Source organism: Carcharhinus amblyrhynchos, chromosome 15 (assembly GCF_965287045.1).
Source record: "Carcharhinus amblyrhynchos chromosome 15, sCarAmb.v2.hapA, whole genome shotgun sequence".
NCBI lineage: Eukaryota > Metazoa > Chordata > Chondrichthyes > Carcharhiniformes > Carcharhinidae > Carcharhinus > Carcharhinus amblyrhynchos.
In genome coordinates, this window is record NC_137338.1 from 71,902,965 (window position 1) to 71,925,639 (window position 22,675).

The 22,675-nt window shown below is 41.6% G+C and overlaps 1 long non-coding RNA gene across 1 annotated transcript; it reads left to right on the forward strand.

Annotated features, from left to right (window-relative positions):
• Positions 1-471: 471 nt before the first annotated feature.
• Positions 472-22,245, forward strand: LOC145353423 (uncharacterized). Its single transcript, XR_013888697.1, has 3 exons — positions 472-2,140; positions 3,290-3,385; positions 21,887-22,245. It is a non-coding gene; the product is annotated as an uncharacterized LOC145353423 (long non-coding RNA).
• The last annotated feature ends 430 nt before the right edge of the window (positions 22,246-22,675 follow it).

Genomic DNA, 22,675 nt, shown 5'->3' on the forward strand with positions numbered 1-22,675 from the left:
TACTGCACCACAAGGTTTCCCACATTTATATTAGTCAAACAAAACCAACAATAACAATAAATCTTGTTTACATCAGTATTATTTGTGCTTTTCACAGCTCGAGTCATGCACGCAGGGGATTAGTCTGGCTCTGTAAGTTCACACGAGAGGGAATGAGCATCCCAGCCTGTCCTCTTATATGGTGACTTGCATTTTGGACCAGCCCCAGGATCACTTCCAGACCAAACTTTGAAAACCACTTTCTTATTAACCATTAGCTAATGGCGACAAAATAAAGGCAAGAGCAAGCCTCATCCTTTGTGGGGGGGCGGGTCATCTGTGTATGTTATTTGTTATGTCTTCACCTGCCATTGATGGATAATTATTTACTAAATTAACAGAAGCACCCTCAGTGTTAGGGAAATTTACCAGCAAAGGGTTAATTTATCTGCGATGAATGCGTCACTGAATGGTGAAATCAATTCTTACTTGAATAAGAGCTGTTTGGCATGAAGTGGGTGGGTTAATGAAGGAGGATGATCGTAATCCATGACCTGTCTTGTCCAGTTAACCACTGGAAAAGTGACCAATAACACAAGTGTTTGGTTCTGTGCACTGATGCATGAAAAGTGTTTGAATTTCAGGGACTATAGTGTTCAGCCCTGAAAAATCTTTGGTTTTACACTGCAGCCATTTTGATGTTATTAATTCATGCGGCATGGAGTGTTATCACCATCACACTTTCTAGATTTCAGTTTACTTATTTGCAAAGCTTCTGAAGCATAAAGAGCAACATCTCCCTCAATGTGGGACATTCATCAAATTGCTGTCCAGAACAGATTAGAATCATAGACTTCTACAGTGCAGAAGGAGGCCATTTGGCCCATCAAGTCTACACTGACCACAATCCCACCCTATCCCTTGAATCCCATATCTTTACCATGCTAATCACCCTGACACTAGGGTCAATTTAACATGGCCAATCAACCTAACCCACATATCTTTAGACTGTGGGAGGAAACCGGAGCACCCGGAGGAAACCTATGCACACACAGGGAGAACATGCCAACTCCACACAGCCCGAGGCTGGAATTGAACCCTGGAACTGTGAGGCACAGTGCTGACCACTGTGCCGCCTCTTGCTTATCTGCAAGATTCCTGTCAATTCATCTTTGAGTGATCTGGTATGTAACATCCAGGGTGTTATTGCAATCATTTTCTTTTGCTACTGTGATCGTGCTGCGAAAATATTACTACGAGGTTGGCTTGGTACCCATAATAAGAGATTTTACAAACAATTCCAAATGCTACAAGATGAAAACATCTGCTCAAAAAGGTCTCCAGCCTATTAGGCTAGGTCTGAAGTATGACCTCAAAAGGCGAATGCACACTTTCTGACTCACTGCTCTGCCAAATCCATTTCAATTTCATTCCCTAAGTGCGTGTTTGCGTTTTTCTGCTGCAGCGATAACCTACAATTAACGGAGAGAAACATTCCAACTCCTTATTTGGTATTCTCATTAGGCCTCTCCTGCCAGATTTAGAATGTGGCTCCGATTTGCCAACCGAGGTATAAATTCACAGTGATTATTCAGAATGCGCTAGATTGGATAATAAACCTGTATGGACTTTGCAACAGGCGAGGATATAAACGCATAGCAGTCACTAAGCCATCTTCCTAATGTTCCTGATAAGAGGGATATCTGCTGCTACTGTGTGTTGGGGTAGAAAAATGCAAGTTATTTCAGTGGCTGCCCTGTGTACAGAAACCAAAGGCCGGCTCTCCATCAAGGCAGTGCTGACAGTATATTGGCCCCTTGGGCACAGACAGCAGAGAGCTTCCTCCCCCTCTCCCGGCCGCTGACACTCAGCACTGAGCGAGGGAACCCTGGGGGAAACCCCTCTGTGACGTCACCGCAGCCCTGGCTGCGCGCGCGAGACGGAGACGCGTCACCGGGAAAGTCCCGCCCCCCCATACGCCGGAAACGGCGCCATGGCAACCCGGAACATTTCCGGCCTGTTGCTGAGTCACGTGGACGGTACCCATTTTGGAGAGCCGTTCCCCCTGAGGGGATGGGAGGGCCCGGTAGTGGAGGCGGATTCCGGGTCAGAGCCCAGCCTCTGATACGCCCTCTTTAAACTGAAATTACAGAGCAATTGTGTGAGTGAGAGCGATATCCCCAATTAAATCCCCCAAGCCCCACACTCCCTGTTAAATCCCCACAGCCCCAAGGCCTCCCCAATGTATTCTCAATCCATTACCAACCCTCACAACTCTGTCTCTGTTTTTGCCCCATCACCATTTTCTTTGACCTGGAATACTCTTTTGTCACCGAGTTTCTCCTGTCTTCCTATTTCTCCTATCACAGCCTCTTATTTTGTCTTCATCCCAGCCACCCCTCGCTCAAAATCTATTCCATCTCAAATGTTTCCCCAGCTCTGATGAAAGGGCACAGACTTGAAGCATTAACTCTATTGCCCTCTTCACAGGTGCTGCCTCACCTGCTGAGTTTTTCCAGCAGTTTCTGTTTTAGTTTCCCCATGAGGGTGCTTGTTTACCAGCAGACTGTTACATGGTATGGAAATGTCTATGCACACATGGTTTGTGCTGCTTGCCCTCAAACCCCCAACCTGTACGAAGACTCCAGTGTGACTGCCCCCCCCCCCCCCTTCCCCAGTGCTTAGAAAGAAACTTAGGGAATGATTTAAAGTGGGGGTTCAGCAATCGAGGGGAGCTTTAACTTTAGAGGAACTGGGATCTGAATGAGAAATATTAGACAATGAGCAAACTGAGGGCTGACCAGGCCAAGTCCAGCCCAGTGAGGGTGACCCAAATATCAGACAGTCACCATCACCAAGGTAACAAGTGAGCCCTCAGGTCACCCGTGGTTTGCCTTTTAACCCTGCATGTACTAATTCAGTGCTTACAGCTTTCTTCCAGGACAATGCATGCAACTTGATTGGCAATCCGACTTAAATATCTTCTCATTCCACCACCCATGTCTGTGACTGTACTGTGCCCTAAATATATAATACAGAAAGTCTGCAGGGCTTTCTTGACAGTGCTTCCTAAACCTGTGACTTGCAGATACATCATCAGCTCCAGGTTACACATTGGATAGCAGAACAAGCTCAAGAGGCTAACTGGCCTACTCTATTTCCATGTTGCTACGTAACCAGCAGCTATTATTTCTTAACTGATTATATTTTGGGACATGTTTCAATATTAAACATCCTGTACCAGCGCAAATTGTTTCTTGAAGATGTTCAGGTCTTCTCACTCAAGTTACATATCCTCCTCTTCCTCCAGGTGTTCAGTCCTCCTGATGACCATGGACTTAGATTGAATCAGTCCATGATTATGTTCGGGAAAATAAAAGGAGCCAAGGCCAAGATCTACACCTAGGTAGGTAAGAGCCAGGCCAGTCCCTTAGTCCGTGCTGGAGAAGATGGATCTGTGGTGCCCTGAAAGCTTGAGCTTTTAAGACCTGTGCAATTTGCAGAATGGGCCATATCTGTAGTCCTTGTTCTTTAGGCTGTAGAAGTGGGCTTCTGGGCTGAAGTAGAACCTGAGGAGGGATCTGCATCGGTAACTTTGCAGTGCTCCCTCTGAGAAGGTTTCCTGTTCAATTTTCACCAGCTGACTCAGCCCTGTCTTCGATGGACCTCTGCCTGAGTGCCAGGTGATGGAAAGGAGCTCTCGCGGTGGATGTACTGGGAGAGACACAGAATTAAGGGTGGGAGAAATGTTATAACGGGCAAGAAATCCATAGAGAATGGTTAATAGACCTAACCATGGGTTTCATGTGGTACAAGTTACCTTATTCAGAGAGTGGATACTTGTCCAAGAGGAAACAGCCAACAAAGGTTTTTAAGCCTGTAACTTGGGCCAGTATTGTAGGTCCCAAGGCGAAGACTACCTGACTAAGCTGCCAGAGAAGCCTTTCCTTTGGTTCACGATAAAGGGCGTCGGTGACGGGAAACTGGTGTTTAGATGAACTACTACACTAAGTATGAACATTTTATTATATAAAATACAATCTTTACTAGAAATAAGCCAGCATCTTTTACACATTTTGCAAAGATTAGCCTGATTACTTAAGAGCAATGCAAACTTAAGAACTGAATTTGGGATCTTTTGTCTTTGCTTGGGATGCAGTACTGCACATGTAGTGCTATATTTGAAGTTCTGTACCATGAAAAATGCAGGATAAAGTTGAAATTCTGCAGTCTGACCCAGGTATTTGTAGTTTGGAGTCAGCATTTTGTGTATGTCCTGTACGGTAATATTTAAATATATAGAAGAACGCAAAGTTCTGATCAGTAATTCAGCTGGAGATAGTTATGTATGTTGCACTGTGCTGGAGTTTTAGCAATACACTTGCTCAACCGAAACAAGTTGCATTCTTTGGGAGAGCCTTGTTAGCTGTTTACAATGGGTGGATCTTGAATCGGTGTGGATGTATTCTAATGTATGAGAATTATTGTTGCATTAATTTGAAGTTAGTCACAACCAGATGCAGATTTTTGAAAATTCATTCACAGTTTGTGGGTGTTGCTGGCTAGGCCAGCATTTATTGCCCATTTCTAATTGCCCCTCGAGAAGGTAATGGTGAGCTGCTTTCTTGAACTGCTGCAGTCCATGTGATGTAGGTACACCCACAATGCTGTTAGGGAGGGAGTTCAGGAATCTTGACCCATTGACAGTGAAGGAACAGCAATATATTTCTGATTCAAATCTGCAAGTGGTAAGAATCTTTTATCCACTGATATGTTCAGGAAGGTGTTTTGAAAATCTCCAGCTGGCATAACAATTGGGGAAGAAAAATAATTATTAAGTTGTTAACTGTTGGTAGATCCACATTGCTAGCTTTTTATGTATCTACCATAAATCTTAAAATAACCAGCCCAAAAATTAAAGCCGAATTTACTTCTATGGATGTGTTGTTTTAGGAAGCAATAGAAATGTAGATTCAGACTGACTGCAATGATCTCCACAGGTCTCAAGGACATGCTTAGACTACTTGCCTTTCATATTCTCTTTGAATATCCTGAAATCCCTTGTGGTATGATTTGGTGATCTTATTAACCGGCAGACAGGATCAAGAAAAAAGATGAAATAATTAAACAGTTGCTAGCTGAGAATTCAGTTACAAATCCATCATCAACGAAAATCAGCTAAAGAAATGCAATGAGCAATCAAGCATATATTATTTTAATTAATAGCCAGCATTCATTGCCCATCCCTACATGCACTTGAGAAAATGGTGGTGAACTGCCTTCTTAAACACTACAGTCCCTGTGGTGAACGTACACCCACAGCACCGTTAAGGAGGGAGTTCCAAGAGTTCGACCCAGTGACAGTGAAGGAACATAAGAAATAGGAGCAGGAGTAGGCCATCTAGCCCCTCGAGCCTGCCCCGCCATTCAATAAGATCATAGCTGATCTGTCGTGGCTCAGTTCCACATTCCCGCCCTCTCCCCATAACCCTTAATCCCCTTGCCTATCAAAAACCTATCCACCCGCGTCTTAAAAATATTGAGCAAGGCAGCCTCCACCACTTCAACAGGCAGAGAATTCCAGAGATTCACCACCCTTTGAGTGAAGAAGTTCCTCCTCAACTCCGTTCTAAACCGCCCCCCCGCCCCCCGCCTTTATCTTGAGGCTGTGCCCTCTAGTCCTACTGTCCTTTCTGAGCAGGAAGAGCCTCTCCACCTCTATCCTATCCATCCCATTCAACATCTTATATGTCTCAATGAGATCTCCCCTCATTCTTCTAAACTCTAACGAGTACAAGCCTAGTTTATTCAGCCTCTCCTCATAGTTCAACCCCCTCAACTCCAGCATCAGCCTAGTAAACCTCTGCACTCCCTCCAAGGCCAAAATATCCTTGCGTAAGTGCGGTGCCCAAAACTGCACACAGTACTCCAGCTGCGGCCTCACCAGTGCCCACTACAGCTGCAGCAAGACTTCCCTACTTTTATATTCAATCCCCCTCGCTATGAAGGCCAGCATCCCATTTGCCTTCCTGACCACCTGCTGCACCTGCAGGCTGGGTTTTTGCGACTCATGCACAAGGACCCCGAGGTCCCTCTGCCCCGTCGCATGCTGCAGTTTTTCGCCACGTAAGTAATAGTCCTTCCTACCATTATTCCTACCAAAGTGGACAACCTCACATTTGCCAACATTAAATTCATTTGCCAGTTCCTGGCCCATTCGCCCAGCCTATCTAGATCCTTCTACAGACTCTCCACACCCTCCGCACAATTTGCCGTTCCACCAATCTTGGTGTCATCAGCAAATTTCGACACCATACACTCGGTTCCCTCCTCCAGATCATCTATATAAATGGTAAATAGCTGAGGCCCCAGCACCGACCCCTGGGGCACTCCACTAGTCACCAACCGCCAATCCTAATAGCACCCATTGACCCCCACTCTCTGCCTCCTATTTGACAACCAATCCTCTATCCACGCTAACACCCTACCCCCAACTCCATGCCCCCGACCTTCTGTAATAACCTCTTGTGAGGCATCTTGTCAAACGCCTTCTAAAAATCAAGAAACATCAGAATGGCAATATATTTCCAAGTGTGTATGGTGAGTGGCTTGGAGGGGAACTTGCAGGTGATCCTATGTGTCTGTTGCCCTTGTCCTCTGAGGTTGTATGTTTGGAAGGTACTGAAGAAGGAACCTTGGTAAGCTACTTCATGGTGTTGTGAAGCCAGTAGACCCTGCCACTGTATGTGGTGGAGTATGAATGTCAGTGGAGGGTATTCCATCAGAGTCTGACTTTCATATGCATCACCTTTCACCATCTCAGCAAGCCAATGCAATGTTTTCAAGTCAGTCATCAGTGTAATATAAGAAACACAGCAGCTATTTTGTGCACAGCAAGATCCCAAAAACAGCAATCTATTACCAGTTAAATCTGTTTTTAGATGTTGGCTGAGGGATAAATGTTAATTACAACATGGGAAAACTGCCCAGCTCTCCAATGAATGCTAACTTCTGGCAAAAGGGACCTCAATTTAATGCCTCATCTGAAAAATGACATCTCTAACGGGTTAGCACTATCGCACAGAGCATATTAGAATTTCCTTCATTGTTCTGCGTGAAATAGGACAGGATAGTGATGCAGAATGAGGGAAAAGTTGGACAGTCAGCTCTACTATTTCCTGACTTTTCTGATCTCAATCTCCCTCACACCGCACAGCCTAGATGATATACTTGAGTCTCTGGAGAGAGCTTGAACTCATACCTCTGACTTACACACGGTGCTAACACTGAACCACGACCGCTACAGATGAGAGAGTTGCATTGAGCCAAGACTGATAGAGACGAGTGAGCTCCCACCAAGCCAATGTTGATACAGGTGAGAGAGTAAACATTGAGCTATGTCCGATGCAGCTGAGAGATACTACTGAGCCACAGCTGAGCGAGGTGAGAGAAATATCACTGAACCAATGCTGATACAGATGAGAGAGAGTTAAGACTGAGCTGTGAGTACTAACACGTTTAATTTGCTGAGCACCTCGTGCAGCTCAAATTTCATTATATCCCTATTGTATAATCTGAGAAATGCATATTTTAAAGTGATTAAGGTTAGGGAAGAAGTGGTGGAGGGTCTGATTATAATTGCCTAAGATTACGTGGAAAGGAAAATTATGTTAGAGAACTGGATGATGGCAAACGTGATTCTCCTTTTCCCAAAGACAGGGAGATGATAAAAAATTAAGGTCAGCTATTCTTATTAAGCACACAAGTTAATCAGGGCAAGGCAGCACAGATTTCTCAAAAGCAGAACATGCTGGGTACATTCCTGGGTACATAATTTTCTGGTTTCGATGCATTTGTCAAAAGTATTTGACAAGATAATTAAGTGGCTTATGAGAAATAATTATGAAATTAAGGGGAATGTTCCCATCTGGATTGGGAGGAGGTCAAAGGACAGGAAGCAAGCAGAGTATTTTCTTGAACTGGCAATATGTGCTGCATGAGTTTTTATAGGAGTATGTGTTGAAGGCACTTTTAATATGTCCAGATAAATGATCTGGACTAAGGAGTTATGTTGCAGTGGAGGACTGCAGGAGACCTTGGGTTTACTAGCTGGGTAACCAGATGCCAGTCAGCTTTGAAAAATGAAAAATTATAAGGGAAAGAGAAAGTTACTTTCAGTGGTAAGATTTGAAATAGAGTCACATAACAGAGGGACCTGAACATACAGCACACAGATCGTTAAAGATGTAAGAGTGACCTTATTAAAAGGTTAATGGAATCCTTAGATTTATATCCAGAAATGTAGAGTCAAAAGCAAGGAAGTATTGTAAACATGTAGAAGACTTCAGGCTATGGTTGAAGTATTGTGTACATTTTGGATGCTCCAACATAAAAAGGATACAAAAATATCACTTGTACCAAGGGTGGGGATTTCAGTTATAAAGAAAACATTTGGATGTTTCAGTGGAGTTGAGAAGGTTGAGGTAAGCTGGTGATGATAATGCAGGGTTATATTAAAAATAGAAAACTGTTTCTCTTGGTTGAGGAATAAAAGGGCACAAATTAAAGACAATCACAACATTATAAAAATAATTTCAGCTGAGTGTGAAAAAAGTCAGTATGCAGAGGATTGTTGCAAGATGGAGTTCTGTGCAGCAAACCTTCGTTGAACCAGAGGCCATTCATTCTTTTAGAAAGAGCTGCAATATTGTTTTTAAAAAGAAAAATATTGAAGGACATAGTAGCCTGGATTTTTATCCTCAAGATGAGTCATGGAAGATGGGAAAACTCCGAGCTTGATTTGCTGGCCTTGAGAGAAAGTGCATGGAAAGGGGTGGGGTGGGGTGGGGGAAGTGCGGTTGCGGGTGGTATAGTCAGGCCAGCCAATCCGGAAAAAGTTTGCAGGCAGCCAAGGGGCTGCCGGATGTATGCAGTCTGAAAGAGCCGCCTCAGTATTGAAGGACTTGACCTTCTAGCTCTCACCTTTCACAGCCCCTCATTCCTGGCACACTTTCCATATCCAATCATGCATCAAGCTATGACATTTCCTTCCCCACTCATCCACTGGACCTTTGTGTAGCACCAATGAACCCTCTAATGACAATAGGATGTGTAAAACAAGCTTTAACAAAATAATTATTCATTGATAACTTTCCACTTTCTTGAAAAAATACTCATTTTTATTACAAAACAAAAAGTGTCAATCATCCAGACTATTTAAAATATCAATAGCAGAAAACTCTTGTTTGAAAAATCTTGTGTAAGTAAATATTGTGCAACTGACAAAAGAAATCAGAGAGTCAGAACTGTTGGTCAAGCAATGCTTTCCCTGGGGTTTGGGTGTTTCAGCACTCTAGTGAATTTCTGGGCTCTCATTTAGAAAATCCAACTCTCACCATCAGATGTGGGTCCCAGTTTCACAAGAGGAAGAGAGAATTGGGGGATTTCAGGAAGACGATGGATCTAAGGAAGAAATAATGTAAAGATGACAGCAGCTGCCTGGCTGCAGAATTACATAAATTTGTGAAAGGATTGCTTCTTTCAGTCAGATAAACGAGAAAGCATTACTGATTGAGCTTGTGGACAGATTGAGAATGGAGATTTATGTGCAGTCATGTGGAAGCAGAGAGGAAGAGTGCGCACAACTGCTAAGACTTGTCGTGTTCGAACTGGCACCACTCCAGTGTTTGATTGTAAAACAAGCAGGCAATATTTTAGCTTATTTTTTGAATGGTTTTTTTGGGTTTCTCGTAAGTTAACTTGATATTCAACAGTACTTGGTAAAAATGACAACATCGAGAGCATCAAATATTTTAAGTCTTGAATTGACAGAAAAGTATACTGGTGGCATAAGGAGTAGAAAAGAACTTCAGAGAATAATACTAATTCATTGGAAAATATGTGATCCATTAACACCTTCCCGGGGTATCCTGGAATGCCTACATACAGCAAATTTTACACAGGTGAATCTAGTGAACAAATAGTAATCCAGTAATGTAAACGTAGGGGATCTGATAGTGCAGTAACCAATCAGTGACTTTACAATGCTGGTAGAAGGGCAGTGATCTAGTAATGCCTGCATAGGGAAATCCAGTAATATCTATATAGGGAAATCTAATATTAGCTATTTACAGTGATCTGGTAATGCCTACATACGTTAGACTGGCACAGTGGTTAGCACTGCTGCCTCACAGTGACAGGGACTTGGGATCGATTCAGGCCTTGAGGGGCTGTCTATGTGGAATTTGCATGTTCTTCCTGTGTCTGCATGGGCATCGCCTGGATGCTCCAGTCTTGTCCCATTGTTCAAAGATGTGCAGGTTAGGTGGATTAGCCTTGGTAAGTGTGTGGTGTTACAGGGATGGGAATGGGAAGGCCTGTGTGAGATGTTCTTTGGGAGAGTTGGTGCAGACTTAATGGGCTGGATGGTCTCTTTCTGCACTGTAGGGATTTCTACCCTATGGATATAATGACATCTACACGTAAAGATCTAGTAGCTTCTGCAGAAGGGGATCTGATAATGTCTGGGGAGGGATTTAGTTATGCCTACATAGAAAGATCTGATGGCTCCTACATATTTAAGAGCTAATCTATTAGCCCTTAAATTAGCAAGATCTAGTAGAACACGCATAGTGGAATCCAGTGATGTCTACGTAGGGGGATTCAGTAGCAGGTACATGGGTCAATCCGGTGACACCTACATAAGGGTAGGTACATGGGGGTGGGAGGGGGATAGGGTCAATATCTGCAAATGGTGGTAAAGTGACATCTACTTGGAGTAGAGATTACTAAAGAGGTGAATCTAGTTAAACTCCTGTGGAGTACTGCCTGGCAGTATGAATAGGTTTTGAACGTATTTTCTTTACCTCTGATTCTTGATGCATATCTTTATATTTCTGGGAGTGGGATACCAGATGTTCTTATGTTAACTCCTACTTCCAACATTTCACTTTCTACCTAAAAGCAAGCTTGGAACAAGTTCACTTCATCACATTCCCAAACATATCACTCATTATTTCAAAATCTCAAATCAAATGCCTTTTTTCGATAATCTCCATTCTGGCAAAGTGACAGGTGAGTGGAGTTTTTTTTCTCTCTCTTTAAGACCTTGTTTCCTGTTTTCCTTATTATTATTTTAATTTTCTGGTTGTAACTTGTACTTTCTGCTTTTTTGTAGTAATTAAACACAGGCGACACCAATTGTTGAAAACAGTACCTGACATGTTCAGCTGTGGAGCGGACATGCCCACTCCAGACAACATAAAACTCCAGCTATTATCAGAACTAAGGCAGAAGTGAAGCTGAATGCTGTACAGCAGATTAGTCCTGCAGCAGACGATGGGGGTTATAGGTTTTCATACATAATTAGAAGTCAGAACCAATGTTTCAAAAACATAATGAGGTGGCAGGTTTATAATTTTGCATAGCACTAAAGCATGAATCAATTTCCTAATTACACATTTTGGTAAAAACTAATCCATGCTGGTTTGGGCTGGATTGGTGGTGAAGGCATTCTTGCAATCAATTCCACACATTTGTAAGCACAATGCTTAAGTTGAGGACACTATTGAAAGCAGCCATTCCCTGCTGTGGTTCAAATAAAATGACTTGCAAAATGTTCCAAACTTAAGCAGCCATTTTTTTCCAATTCATACAAGCTCCCTAATTTTCTGCAGTTGCAAATATTAAAGAAAGCTTTGTCCCTCAGATTCACAAATGGCATTTTCTTTGGCTGTAACAGTGGTGCTCTATCTCTCCCTGTGTTCCCTGACCCCTCTTCAGCCATGGTCAATCAACCACACCGTCCTACCCAACAATTCTCACCTATTGCACAGCTCAGTGGGACTCGCCTCACTCACATGGTTCTGCTCTTTTATGCATTAAATCACAGCATAACTGGGTGAATTTTACAGTGGTTGGGGGATGGGGGTGGACATATTGCTCTGCTGACAGCTTGAAAGGTGCTGCCCTGTAGCGATACTACAGTGGGGTTGGTCTTAACAAGCTGAGTGGGACTTCTGCCCGTAGAGAGAGGGAGTCCTGCTCTTGAGAGTTCCCTGCCAACCTGATTAGAGTAGATCCAGCAGCTCCAGAGCACACTTGTGGCTGCTGCTGTGACAATAAGGAAGTTCCAAGAAGAGGATCATGGACACAGTCTAAAACATACCCTGGGCACAGTCTATCATCTCCCAAGATGGACAAATGCCAATAATGTATAAATATATATAAATAAATATTTACAGTTAACAAGATGTTTACTGTTAAAGTACAATTGATCACATCAAAGCACTCAAAGCTAAAAAAGAATCAAAGGATGTGAAAGGGGTGACAAGGTGGCACAGTGACTAGCATTGCTGTTTCACAGTGTCAGGGACCTGGGTTCAAGTCCCGGCTTAGGTCACTGCCTGTGTGGAGTTTGCACATTCTCCCCGTGTCTGCGTGCGTTTCTTCCGGGTGCTCCAGTTTCCTGTCACAGTCCAGAGATGTGCTGGTTAGGTGGATTGGCCATGTTAAATTGCCCCTTAATGTCAGGGGGACTAGCTAGGGTAAATACATGAGAAAGTGGAGATGAGGCCTGGGTGGGATTGTCATTGGTGCAGACTTGATGGGCCTAATGGCCTCCTTCTGCACTGCAGGATTCTGTGAAATCAAATTTTAGCTGTCTTGATTTCTAAGCGACTCGTTGGCTTCCTATTTGAGAATGTAGAACTTATTGATGAAACTTGGATTTTGCATAGTTTTTTTGTGTAAGACATTAGATGACTATCTAGCAAAATAGCTAAAATTTTATTTCATCAAAATTATATCAGTTCCACTTTTTGCTCTGAGTCAGCATTGTGCATTTGTACCTCAGGTTTAGCTCTGGCTAAATCCCCTTCTACCTAACTTATCCAAAATAAATAGCCTTCATTTAAAATCTTATAACATTTTGTGCTAACAAGAAATAGTGAGTTATTTTCCTTTAACTTTTAAAATTCTTCAAGTGAAAATTGTTTCCCTCCCCTCTCTCTCCCACCCTGTCCCACCCCTCCCAATCACAACCCCACTCCCTGTTCTGTTAGTCATAGGACATGAGAATCAATTAAACCTATTTCGCTGCTGTCACATCGGTCACAGTCTGTTTTGCATAGGCAGGATCCTAAGCAGACTGCATCAAATCATGCCCTTGTGGAAACACAGATACATCGTCTGGCTTCATGTGCAATAACAACATCTTCATATTGTTATTGCACAACACCCCTGGTTTATTAGTTTAAATCACGAGGTCAAATTCCTTGTTTTGGCAAAAGTATCTGTATTTAAAATAGCTTTCACAGCAAATTGGCGAAAATCTTTCCTCCTCCTCCTCCTTCCCGTGCCCCCCACCCCACTCTCTCCAATACCAATACCAATTCCAATTCCAACAAAAGTAAACCCTTTTCTATCCAGAACTCAGGGACCGGTTCTTTTTCATAAATTGTTCAGCTTCTTCAAAAAGAAAATTTATTTGGCTGTTTGTATTTTTTCTGATGACTGGTTAAATGAGAATAGCATGCACAGCAGAACAAGGGATAGACTGGAAACATATCACAGCATAGTAGGAACAAAGAGGAGAATTTTAAAAGTAGTTAAAAATCCAAATGTTTGTACCTGCTTGCCTGAAAGTATTCTTCTTGTTCCTTACTACTTAAGCAACTTCACTGAATTTAATCTTACTTAACAGTGACTGCACTTCAAAAATATTTCGCGGGCTGTGAAGCACTTTGGAATGTCCGAAGGTTGTGTTAAGACTTTCCATAAATGCAGGTTTTCTCTTGCTTTCTGCATGAATTCCAGTGCTAACTGAATAGGGTAAAACTATGTATTGGAGGAAAGCATTGTTTCAGGTGAACAGTTTCACCTCCATTGGAAAGGCACCCTGCCAGTGTTAACACCCAGGTTCACTAAGCATGGTACAAACATTTGGCTGACGCACTCTTGCAGAATTTGGTGTTTAGAGCTGGGTATGACTGGGTGTGTCCCTGACAGTGCGCAATGAATGCGACCTTTGATCAAGGAGTTGGTACGTAGTGATTCCTGTATTTTAATTCAACAGTCCACTGAATAAACTAAATGGAATCTCAGTAAATTTCATGGTTGCTGAATACTCTTTGTTCTGACATTATTCAGTGAAACTTGTACTTATTGCAGCATCACTGGATTTGTTTTGTATTCAGGAAGGTGACAGGTGTCAATGCTTTGGAATTGAAAATTCCAATTTTTGTACTGAGCCAGTATTGTGCACTTACACTTCAGGCTTAGTCCTGGGTTAAACCCCCTTCTCCACAGCCCAAAACATGCATTAACCCCAAAAAGAAGAACCTCTTCTCATAGGCAATCCCTTCGGATCGAACTTTCACTCTGGTGAGATAGGTCCAATCTTTGATCTATAGCCTCTGCCACATGGGGTGGGGGTTGGGGTAATGTTTGAAGGGTTGGGTAAATGGGTTGATCGGAGGTTTGAGAGTTCCCCTTGTTGCCTCAATTCCACCTCTGCCTGTTGCCAGTGAAACAATTTGACATGTCCCTTCCTGGATGAGGCTTCTCCATTTTGATTGATCACTAGCCATGGACTCCTGTGAATGGATATTGGGTTTGACCCCTTCAGGAATGCTTTAAGGACATCCCTAAAGCATTTCCACTGCTCTACTAGGCCTCTCCTGTCACAATCGGGTTCTGAGTGGAGCAGTTGCTTTGGCATTCTGGATCATGAATGATATGTACTGCCCAGCATGTCCTCCAGGTTATGGGGATTGGTGCCTTGATGCTGGGCAGGTTGCTTTGGGAGAGGTTGCTGCTATACAATCGTCTTTCTTGCCACAAGTTTAGGAAAATCTCGTGAAGACATTGCTGCTGGGATTTCTCTAGTGCTTTGAGGTGTCTCCTGTAGATTGTCCAAGCCTCTGAAGTGTGTCAGATCACTGCAAACCATGATTTAGTCACTGTAACAGTGTGACTCATCCATTTCCCAGATGGTTGCAGTTTGGCGAATTCTGTCCACTTGTGCTGAATTAGTTTAGTATTATTCAAAAACTTCAGAAACTAATTTCACGTGACTATTAATCCTAGACTGATGGGATGAAGGCCTTGTGTTGATTTGTCACATTTCCCAGTTGTTGGTGGATGTTTTTCAGTTTCAACTCTGCCTTAAAGCAAAACTCTAAGTTCCACTGACATATTCATTTTCTGACTAAAAGCAAAGGAAAGCCTGAATATATTTTTAGTCAGAAGTGACTTGAACAGTAACTGATTTAAGTTGACCATTTCCTTCCCACACAGACTTTGTTTTTCACCAAGTTGGTAACTTTTCAGTATTCATTTAATAGCTCACATTGTTAGCTCTTCTGTACTGCACAATATAGAACTAGAATTATAATGGAAGATCATTTATTACATTAAAAGTTTCATCATGATGCCACTTCTACCATGTAATTTGAAAGCCTGTCGCAATAAAGGTTGCCCTGGTGTGGGAGTGCACAGCTGAGCACATTGTACAATCTGTGGCTTAGAAGAAATGTTTTTCACGACCGGGAAACACCACAGTGATAACTGGTGTAAATTGAGCAATTGTCAATAAAAGCTGACAGCCACAGTTCATAGGTCTGTGATCTAGCTAACTTGGAATGTTCATTCTTTAATCCCCGATCACTGTTAAGATGCTTGATTTTTGACCAGGGCAGTAGTGAGGTGCTGGAGTCCCACAAATTAGGCAAGACGGAAAATTAGCCAAAACTGTCCTTTCAAATCGCTGCTGGGAAATATTGATAGGGTCAGGTTGGCAGGGATGCCTTGTATTAAATAATCTGCCAACAATCGTCATCTAGGCTGCTATATGTGGAATGGCCAATCAGCCTGGTATCTGAGAAACAACACTGATTTCAAGTTAACAGCATGGTAACAAGATTGGGGACTAGGCAAATCAATAGACTTGGTTGTCCAATTATCTGCCCACTTACATGAACTCTTTATTTGTTGTTGTGGAGCAGTAGTCTCTTTGGTTCCCCAACCCACCCATATCACTCAACCCCTTCCCCAACTGTTCATCCTCTTGAGTTGCTCCCCCAGCACCACCACTCCCAACAACCCCCTATACTCCCCCCAGTATTTAGATAGGAGTTGGAATGGATGTTTTTATGTGTAGAGTTGCTGAAGCAAGATATCTTTGCCAGATTGTTTATAGTGATGTGAAAAGCTGCGTCTTGTAGTCACTGGTGTAGCAAGTTTCTTTTTGGATGGCGGTGACTGTGAGGCTTGTATTTTTGGAACTGATTGTAAAAAGAAGCTTTGGTTCGTCCAAAGTGGGATGCAAGGAGTTCCTGAGTGTATGGCTGCTAATGTCTGCTTACCCACGTGTTCCCATTTTGTGTTACTGCTCCTGGAATCTGCACTAATGTAGCTTTAATTGGTTGCTGCATCTTAAAAGGCATCAAGCATATAACATTAGCGGATCATTGAGGTTCTGACCACTTGGCTTCATGACTGTGTACATTTGGATACATCAAACTCCAGAAACATTTGTCTTTTTAATGTCATTTCAAAGTTTTGCCAGAAGTTGCTGGGATAAAACTAAATATTTTGTTGCAGCCAGTCCAATAATTATAAATTACTGTTTGTGTCATTTTAGCATGTTCCTATGTCTATTTGTCATTATTGTAAGCAGCACAAAAAGTTTCATGTTTTCTGCTTTTTTGAATGAGGCAGATTGAAAATCTGTGTTAATTCCAAAATGGAGCATTGATGTAACCAGAATAAAATGGACTATGAAATCCAGGTCTGCTTGAGTTGCTGCTCAACAATACAAAAAACATCTATTGTTTCTTTCTGTTCTTATTTCTTCCCTTTGAGGCAAACTTTCAAATCATTCAGCTGCAGTGAAACCGGTTCCCCTTTCACCAGACTGGGCAGTGGATTTTATTGTGATTTAATTTTCCTGAAATAAGAAGCCTCAAGTTACCACCAACAATTTTAAGAGTGACAGTCCCAATTTATTCTTTTCATGTTTGCTTGGTAAATGTTGCTGTCAATACACAGCGTAACAGTCTGACTGAGATGTTAAACTTGTTGACCCTGGTCCATTTTCTTTTCTCAGACATGGTCTAACAGCATTCTTGGAACATATTGATGAGCCCATGGAGCTAGGGTTGACAGCCAGGTAGCACACCCAGAATGACTATATACCAGAGTAACAACCAGTCACTTAGAGACCACTGAGTGATCAGCTATCCACATTCTAAATCTCCCTTTATCAGAGTTGGCCACAACGTCATTGGGTAATGGTACATGGAATAGAATGTAGAAACATTTGGCATCTTAGTATGATTATATGTCGAATATTTACTGAAAAGTATGAACGATCTCTTAAGAACCTCTTCAGAACTCTTGATATGTATAAATGAATGAGTGCCTCTTGCCATCTACATGTAAAAACTCACGGTGACATCAATAAATATTTGATGGTTCCTTTAATGTGCTTGAGTTCAGATAATTGCATTTATTGGACAGCTAAATAATTTATAATAAATGGGATTCAAGTCATCATTCCCACAGCTTGTGCATGAAAATTTAGCACTGTTGTATCATATTCCAATGTGCCCTGTTACTACATTGCTGCTAACCTGACAAAAGGATGCATTACAGATATGTGAAGCACTTGTGCAAGACCTTTGCTCTGTTTTCAAGTTTGCCAATTCTTTTACATTTAGACGTTGGCTGTGTTGCTGATAAAGCTTTTTCCCTCTAAAATTCCATGAAATTCTCATAGTCATAATGGTACAGAAAGAAGCCATTCAGCCCATTGAATCCTTGCCAGCCCTCTGTACAGCTAGTCAGTCTGTCCAATTTCCCAATTCTATCCCGATGACCCTTCAAGTTTCCAGCAAAGGCCCATCCATTTTCCTCTTCGAATCATTGTCTCTTCTTTCACTACCCTCACGCTCCAGGTTGTTACCACTGACTGTATTAAAAAGTTCTACCTTATATCTCTCATGCATTTCTTGTTCATACCTTAAATCTCTGTCCCTTAGCTCTTCCACAGTTGGTCAGTAGAAACAGCTATTACTTGTCTCCCTTATACATCTCTATCAAATCTCCCCTCAATCTCCTGTGCTCCAAGAATAATCCCAACCTTTCCAACCAATCCTTGTAACTAAGTTCTTCTAAATGTTCTGTAGAAAACTCATTTAGATCTGAGACATTAATGCTATTTCTTTCCATAGGACCTGTTGAGTTTATCCAGAATTTCTTGTTTTTATTTCAGATGTCCAGCATCTGCAGTATTTTATCTTTTGGCCATACATACATCATGTTACAGTCAATTAAAATTATTCTTCATGTTTGTCACATCTCTTAACACAGATCCATGGGGAACATGACTGTTTAGCAACATTTAGTTTGAAAAAACAACCACTTGCTAAAACTTGCTGTTTCCTGCCTTTAAGCCAATTCATAGAACATAGAACATTACAGCGCAGAACAGGCCCTTCGGCCCACGATATTGCGCCGACCAGTTAAAAAACAATGACCCACTAACCTAAACCAATCCCTTTTCGTCCATAAACCTATCCACGGATAGGTTTATGGACGAATTCTGCCAATATTTGTGGCACAGTAGCATAGTGGTGGGGTGGCACAGTGGTTAGCACTTCTGCTTTGCAGCGCTAGGGGTCCAGGTTCAATTCCCAGCTTGGGTCACTGTCTGTGTGGAGTTTGCGCATTCTCCCCATGTCTGCGTGGGTTTCCTCTGGGTGCTCCAGTTTCCTCCCACATTCTGAAAAATGTGCTAGTTAGGTGCATTAACCCGAATAGTTGCTGGACTGTGGCGACTAGGGGAATTTCACAGTAACCTCATTGCAGTGTTATTGTAATTAATTGTAACTTGTGACTAATAAATAATAATTAATTCTTAATCCAAGATGACAGTATCCCATCTAGTCCCATGAACCTTGATTTTATTAAACAGCTTTTTTATGTGGTACTTTGTCAAATGCTTTTTTCTAAAAATCCATATCGACAACATTGATTGCATTCTCTTCATCAACTCCCTCCACTACTTCATCAAAAAAGTTTAATGACACCAGTCAATCACAATCTGCCTTTCATGCTGGATCTCCTTAATTAATGCAAACCTCTCCAAGATTTTATCCCTGCTGATGTTAAACTGTCTTGCCTATTTGTCCATACTCCCTTTCTTCAACAACAATATCACAATTCCTACTTTCCCAAACTCTGAAAGATTGGAAAATTATGATTTCTGCTCTCTCCATTTCCTTTAGCAGCCATCCGGACCAGGCAACTAATCCACTCAGATTAGCCAGTCTTTCCAGGACATCTTTCTGACTAACTTGCATTAAAAAGAATTACCTTGGTCTTGGCAAGGTTTGAATGTGTGAAAACACCTTTTAAAAATATTGATTAGTAGCAGCCTTTAAAAGTGGGTTCCAAAGAATAATAAACATCATTATTTCGGTTCTTTTTGATGCAGATCTTTTTCATTTAACAAAGAGTGCTGAAGACTTCAGTAACAGAATGGGTTTTAAAGAACTTCAGCTTCATTGCAATGAGAATCAACTTATCACTGACAGGCTTAATGAGTGTGGGTGTTCTGGGGAACTGGAGCCTTTAATGTAAGGGCCTAGTCTATAGATGCTCATGATGGTAGGTAGGAGCCTTCATAGTGGAAAATCACCAATACTCAAGGCATGATTTTCTATTTAATAAAATGAATGGATGGAAAATGTCAGGCACAGTTTGTGAATTTCCACAATTAGCTGTGCAGAATCATTGAACTACAGGCCTATTGTGTCTGTGCTGGCAGTTCAACACCAAGTCTACTCTAATCAGATTTCCTTTCCAATCTTCCTCATCAAATACTTATCCAATTCTCTTTTAAATTCTGTTAGTTCTAGTCTTTGCCTCAATGACCTTTTATGGCTAAGCATTCCTTGTTATAATAACATCCTGCATGCAAATCATTTCTTCTCATTTCCCTTTTCATTCTTCAATGATAATCTTCAGTCTGTGGACCCCGTTACTGAATTTTCAGCAACTACAGACTTTTATTGTTAACCATCTCGACATTTTTTTATAATTGGGTCCAAATCCTTTCCTAACAGCGCTGTGGGTATACCTACACCACATGGACTGCAACCGTTCAAGAACTCAGTTCACCACCAAATTCTCAAGGGGTGGGCAACAAATGCTAGCCTAGTCATAGCCCATGAAAGAGTAAGAAAAAAATAACTTAAAAGTTCACTTGGATTTCTCCTTAACCTTACTTTTTCCAACCTTTCTTCAAAACCTGGGGCACCTTCGCAGTGTCCCACCTGCATCTCTAAGAGATGTTCCCCTTAGCATTGACAATAACTACAAACAATATTTCAGCTGTGGCCTAATAAATGTCTTATAGAAGTTCAACATCCCTTGATTGCTTCTAAATTGAATGGCCCAGAATTTGATTAATGTTTTTTTAAAATCATCATTTCCATCTGCACTCACTCCTTTATGTGGCTGCATACTAGATTTTTCTCTGTCTCTCTTCTTGCTCCTGTCTTATTAAGAATGTTATCATTTAGGATTTACTTCCTTTTATACAACCAAGGATAACTTGTTTCTTTCTGTTATCTAATCTGGTAGATGATCTCCTAACGGAAGTGTGGATCTCTAGGCTTTCGATTCTGTTGTGTGTCTCCTGTCTGTCATTGTCAGGATGCCACCTTCAGTGCCCACCTCCACTTGATCTTGTCCTCAGACAGGATGTGTGAGAGATCAATTAAAAAGGGTCTGTTTTCAGAATGATATGGAGTCTCATCCATAATAGCTGCCCACCATTTCACAATATACCCCAGTGACAGGTAAGGCTCACCAATGTCCTCAGAAAGTCAATCCTACACTTCCAGATGAGGGACCATTGTATATGTGAAAACAAAAACCAGCCGATTTTGCCCTCAGTACCTTACTGAAAGATGGTACCTCACCACACGGTTGTAAGGTATTTTCCTCCAGAATTTTATAGTGAACATTATATCTGTGCAATGTGTTAGTTGTTTTGCAAAACAACTAAGACATTGCGGAACCAGGGGCAACTGGAGTACAGCTGCAGCACAGAATAGACCATTATAGGTCATTGGGATGATAAAATCATTTAAAGGAATTGTGTATGGTACCATCTCATAGCTTGCACATTCCCCACCACCTAGTGAATGTACCAACAATCCTAAATTAGCAAGTGATAATTCAGTCTTGCAGGTAAAATCATATGGGAGTATGTTTCATAGGCATCAGTGTTGTGCAAAGTTTGAACATGGGATTTCTGTACTTGTTTTTCAAAGAGGATCTGTGTTCAGTTGTAGGAGGAGCTTGAGTATTATGTAAGTGTCAGCATGTCCAATACTGTTCCAGATTATAAACTTCTAATGCTGTGTCAGACCAGCCTTATTCTTTTAAGATTGGTGGAGGAGGAGGAGGAGTGGAGGACCTTCAGCAAGTCTCTTAACCTGTGTAGCTTTAAGGACAATAAGTCTAAGGCTGTGTTTACATTTCAATACCCAAAATAATATAGATACAGGAAATCTGAAGCAAAAGTAGAAGTGTTACAGACAGTAGAGATGATAGGGATGGTTCCCTGTATTTTTCACCTCTTGACTGACCAAAGAGAGCATGTTTATGAAAAGGAAAATGTTTTACCCTCCCTGAATGCTGTAACTATCAGGATCGGACAAATTACAGGATTTCTTGTAAGTTTTAAAAGAAAGATAAATATTTCATACTCAACACTGGAATATATATGCAATCACACTTACATGTTCAAGAAAAGATTGTGATTACAAAATAGTAGCATGCATTTAGGTCTTAAAAGTTTGAGAATTCTTTGGTCACACTTGCTTTTCCCCAGGGTGAAGACTGGAAAATGATCCAAGCCTATAATCCTTTTAATCCACTGAAGGAAATATTCTGGAGGTTTAGGAAGACGGATTCATTGTCGTTCATTGCTTGCAGTAGCAGATTTATCTTGTTCCATTCCAGTCATGTGCAGCTGACCCCCGTAGCGAAATCCTGATACGGTTCCTTAGATGGTAGTCAATTAGCTGTAAAGACTTGCATTCTAATCAGTATTCTGTAAACTGCGTGTGCTTTTATATGCTCTGTGTGTGACCAGAACTCTCCACTCACCTGACAAAGGGGCAAACCCTGAAAGCTAGTGGGTTTACTATCAAATAAACTTGTTGGACTTTAACCTGGTGTTGTGAGACTTCTTACTTGGTTCCTTAGATACAGAGGTAAAGGCCAACCTCATGTCTCTGCTTACTGGTGTTTCTTAAGTGAGATCTTTTTCTTTCGCTGGTCTGGATGTTTCTCCATTTATGCTCCAAAAATGTGCCTTACTAAATTTCCTTATCGGAACCCTAGTTGCTGTCATGTGAACAAAATATTTATTTCCAGCATTGCCCTCACAAATGGTTTCTGATGGCTCTACCATTGTCAAACAATGGTCTGCAAGTTTTGCACATTCACATACCATTGTGATAGAATTGGGCTTTTTCTACACCTATTTCCTTGGATTTCAACTCTGAGGATAGATAGGTTTGCAAGTAGTATTGTGAAAACAGTTTCCTTAATTATTTGGAGAAAGGCAACCATTCACCATTTCTCAAAGATAAGTCCCAAAAGTTATTTTAAAATG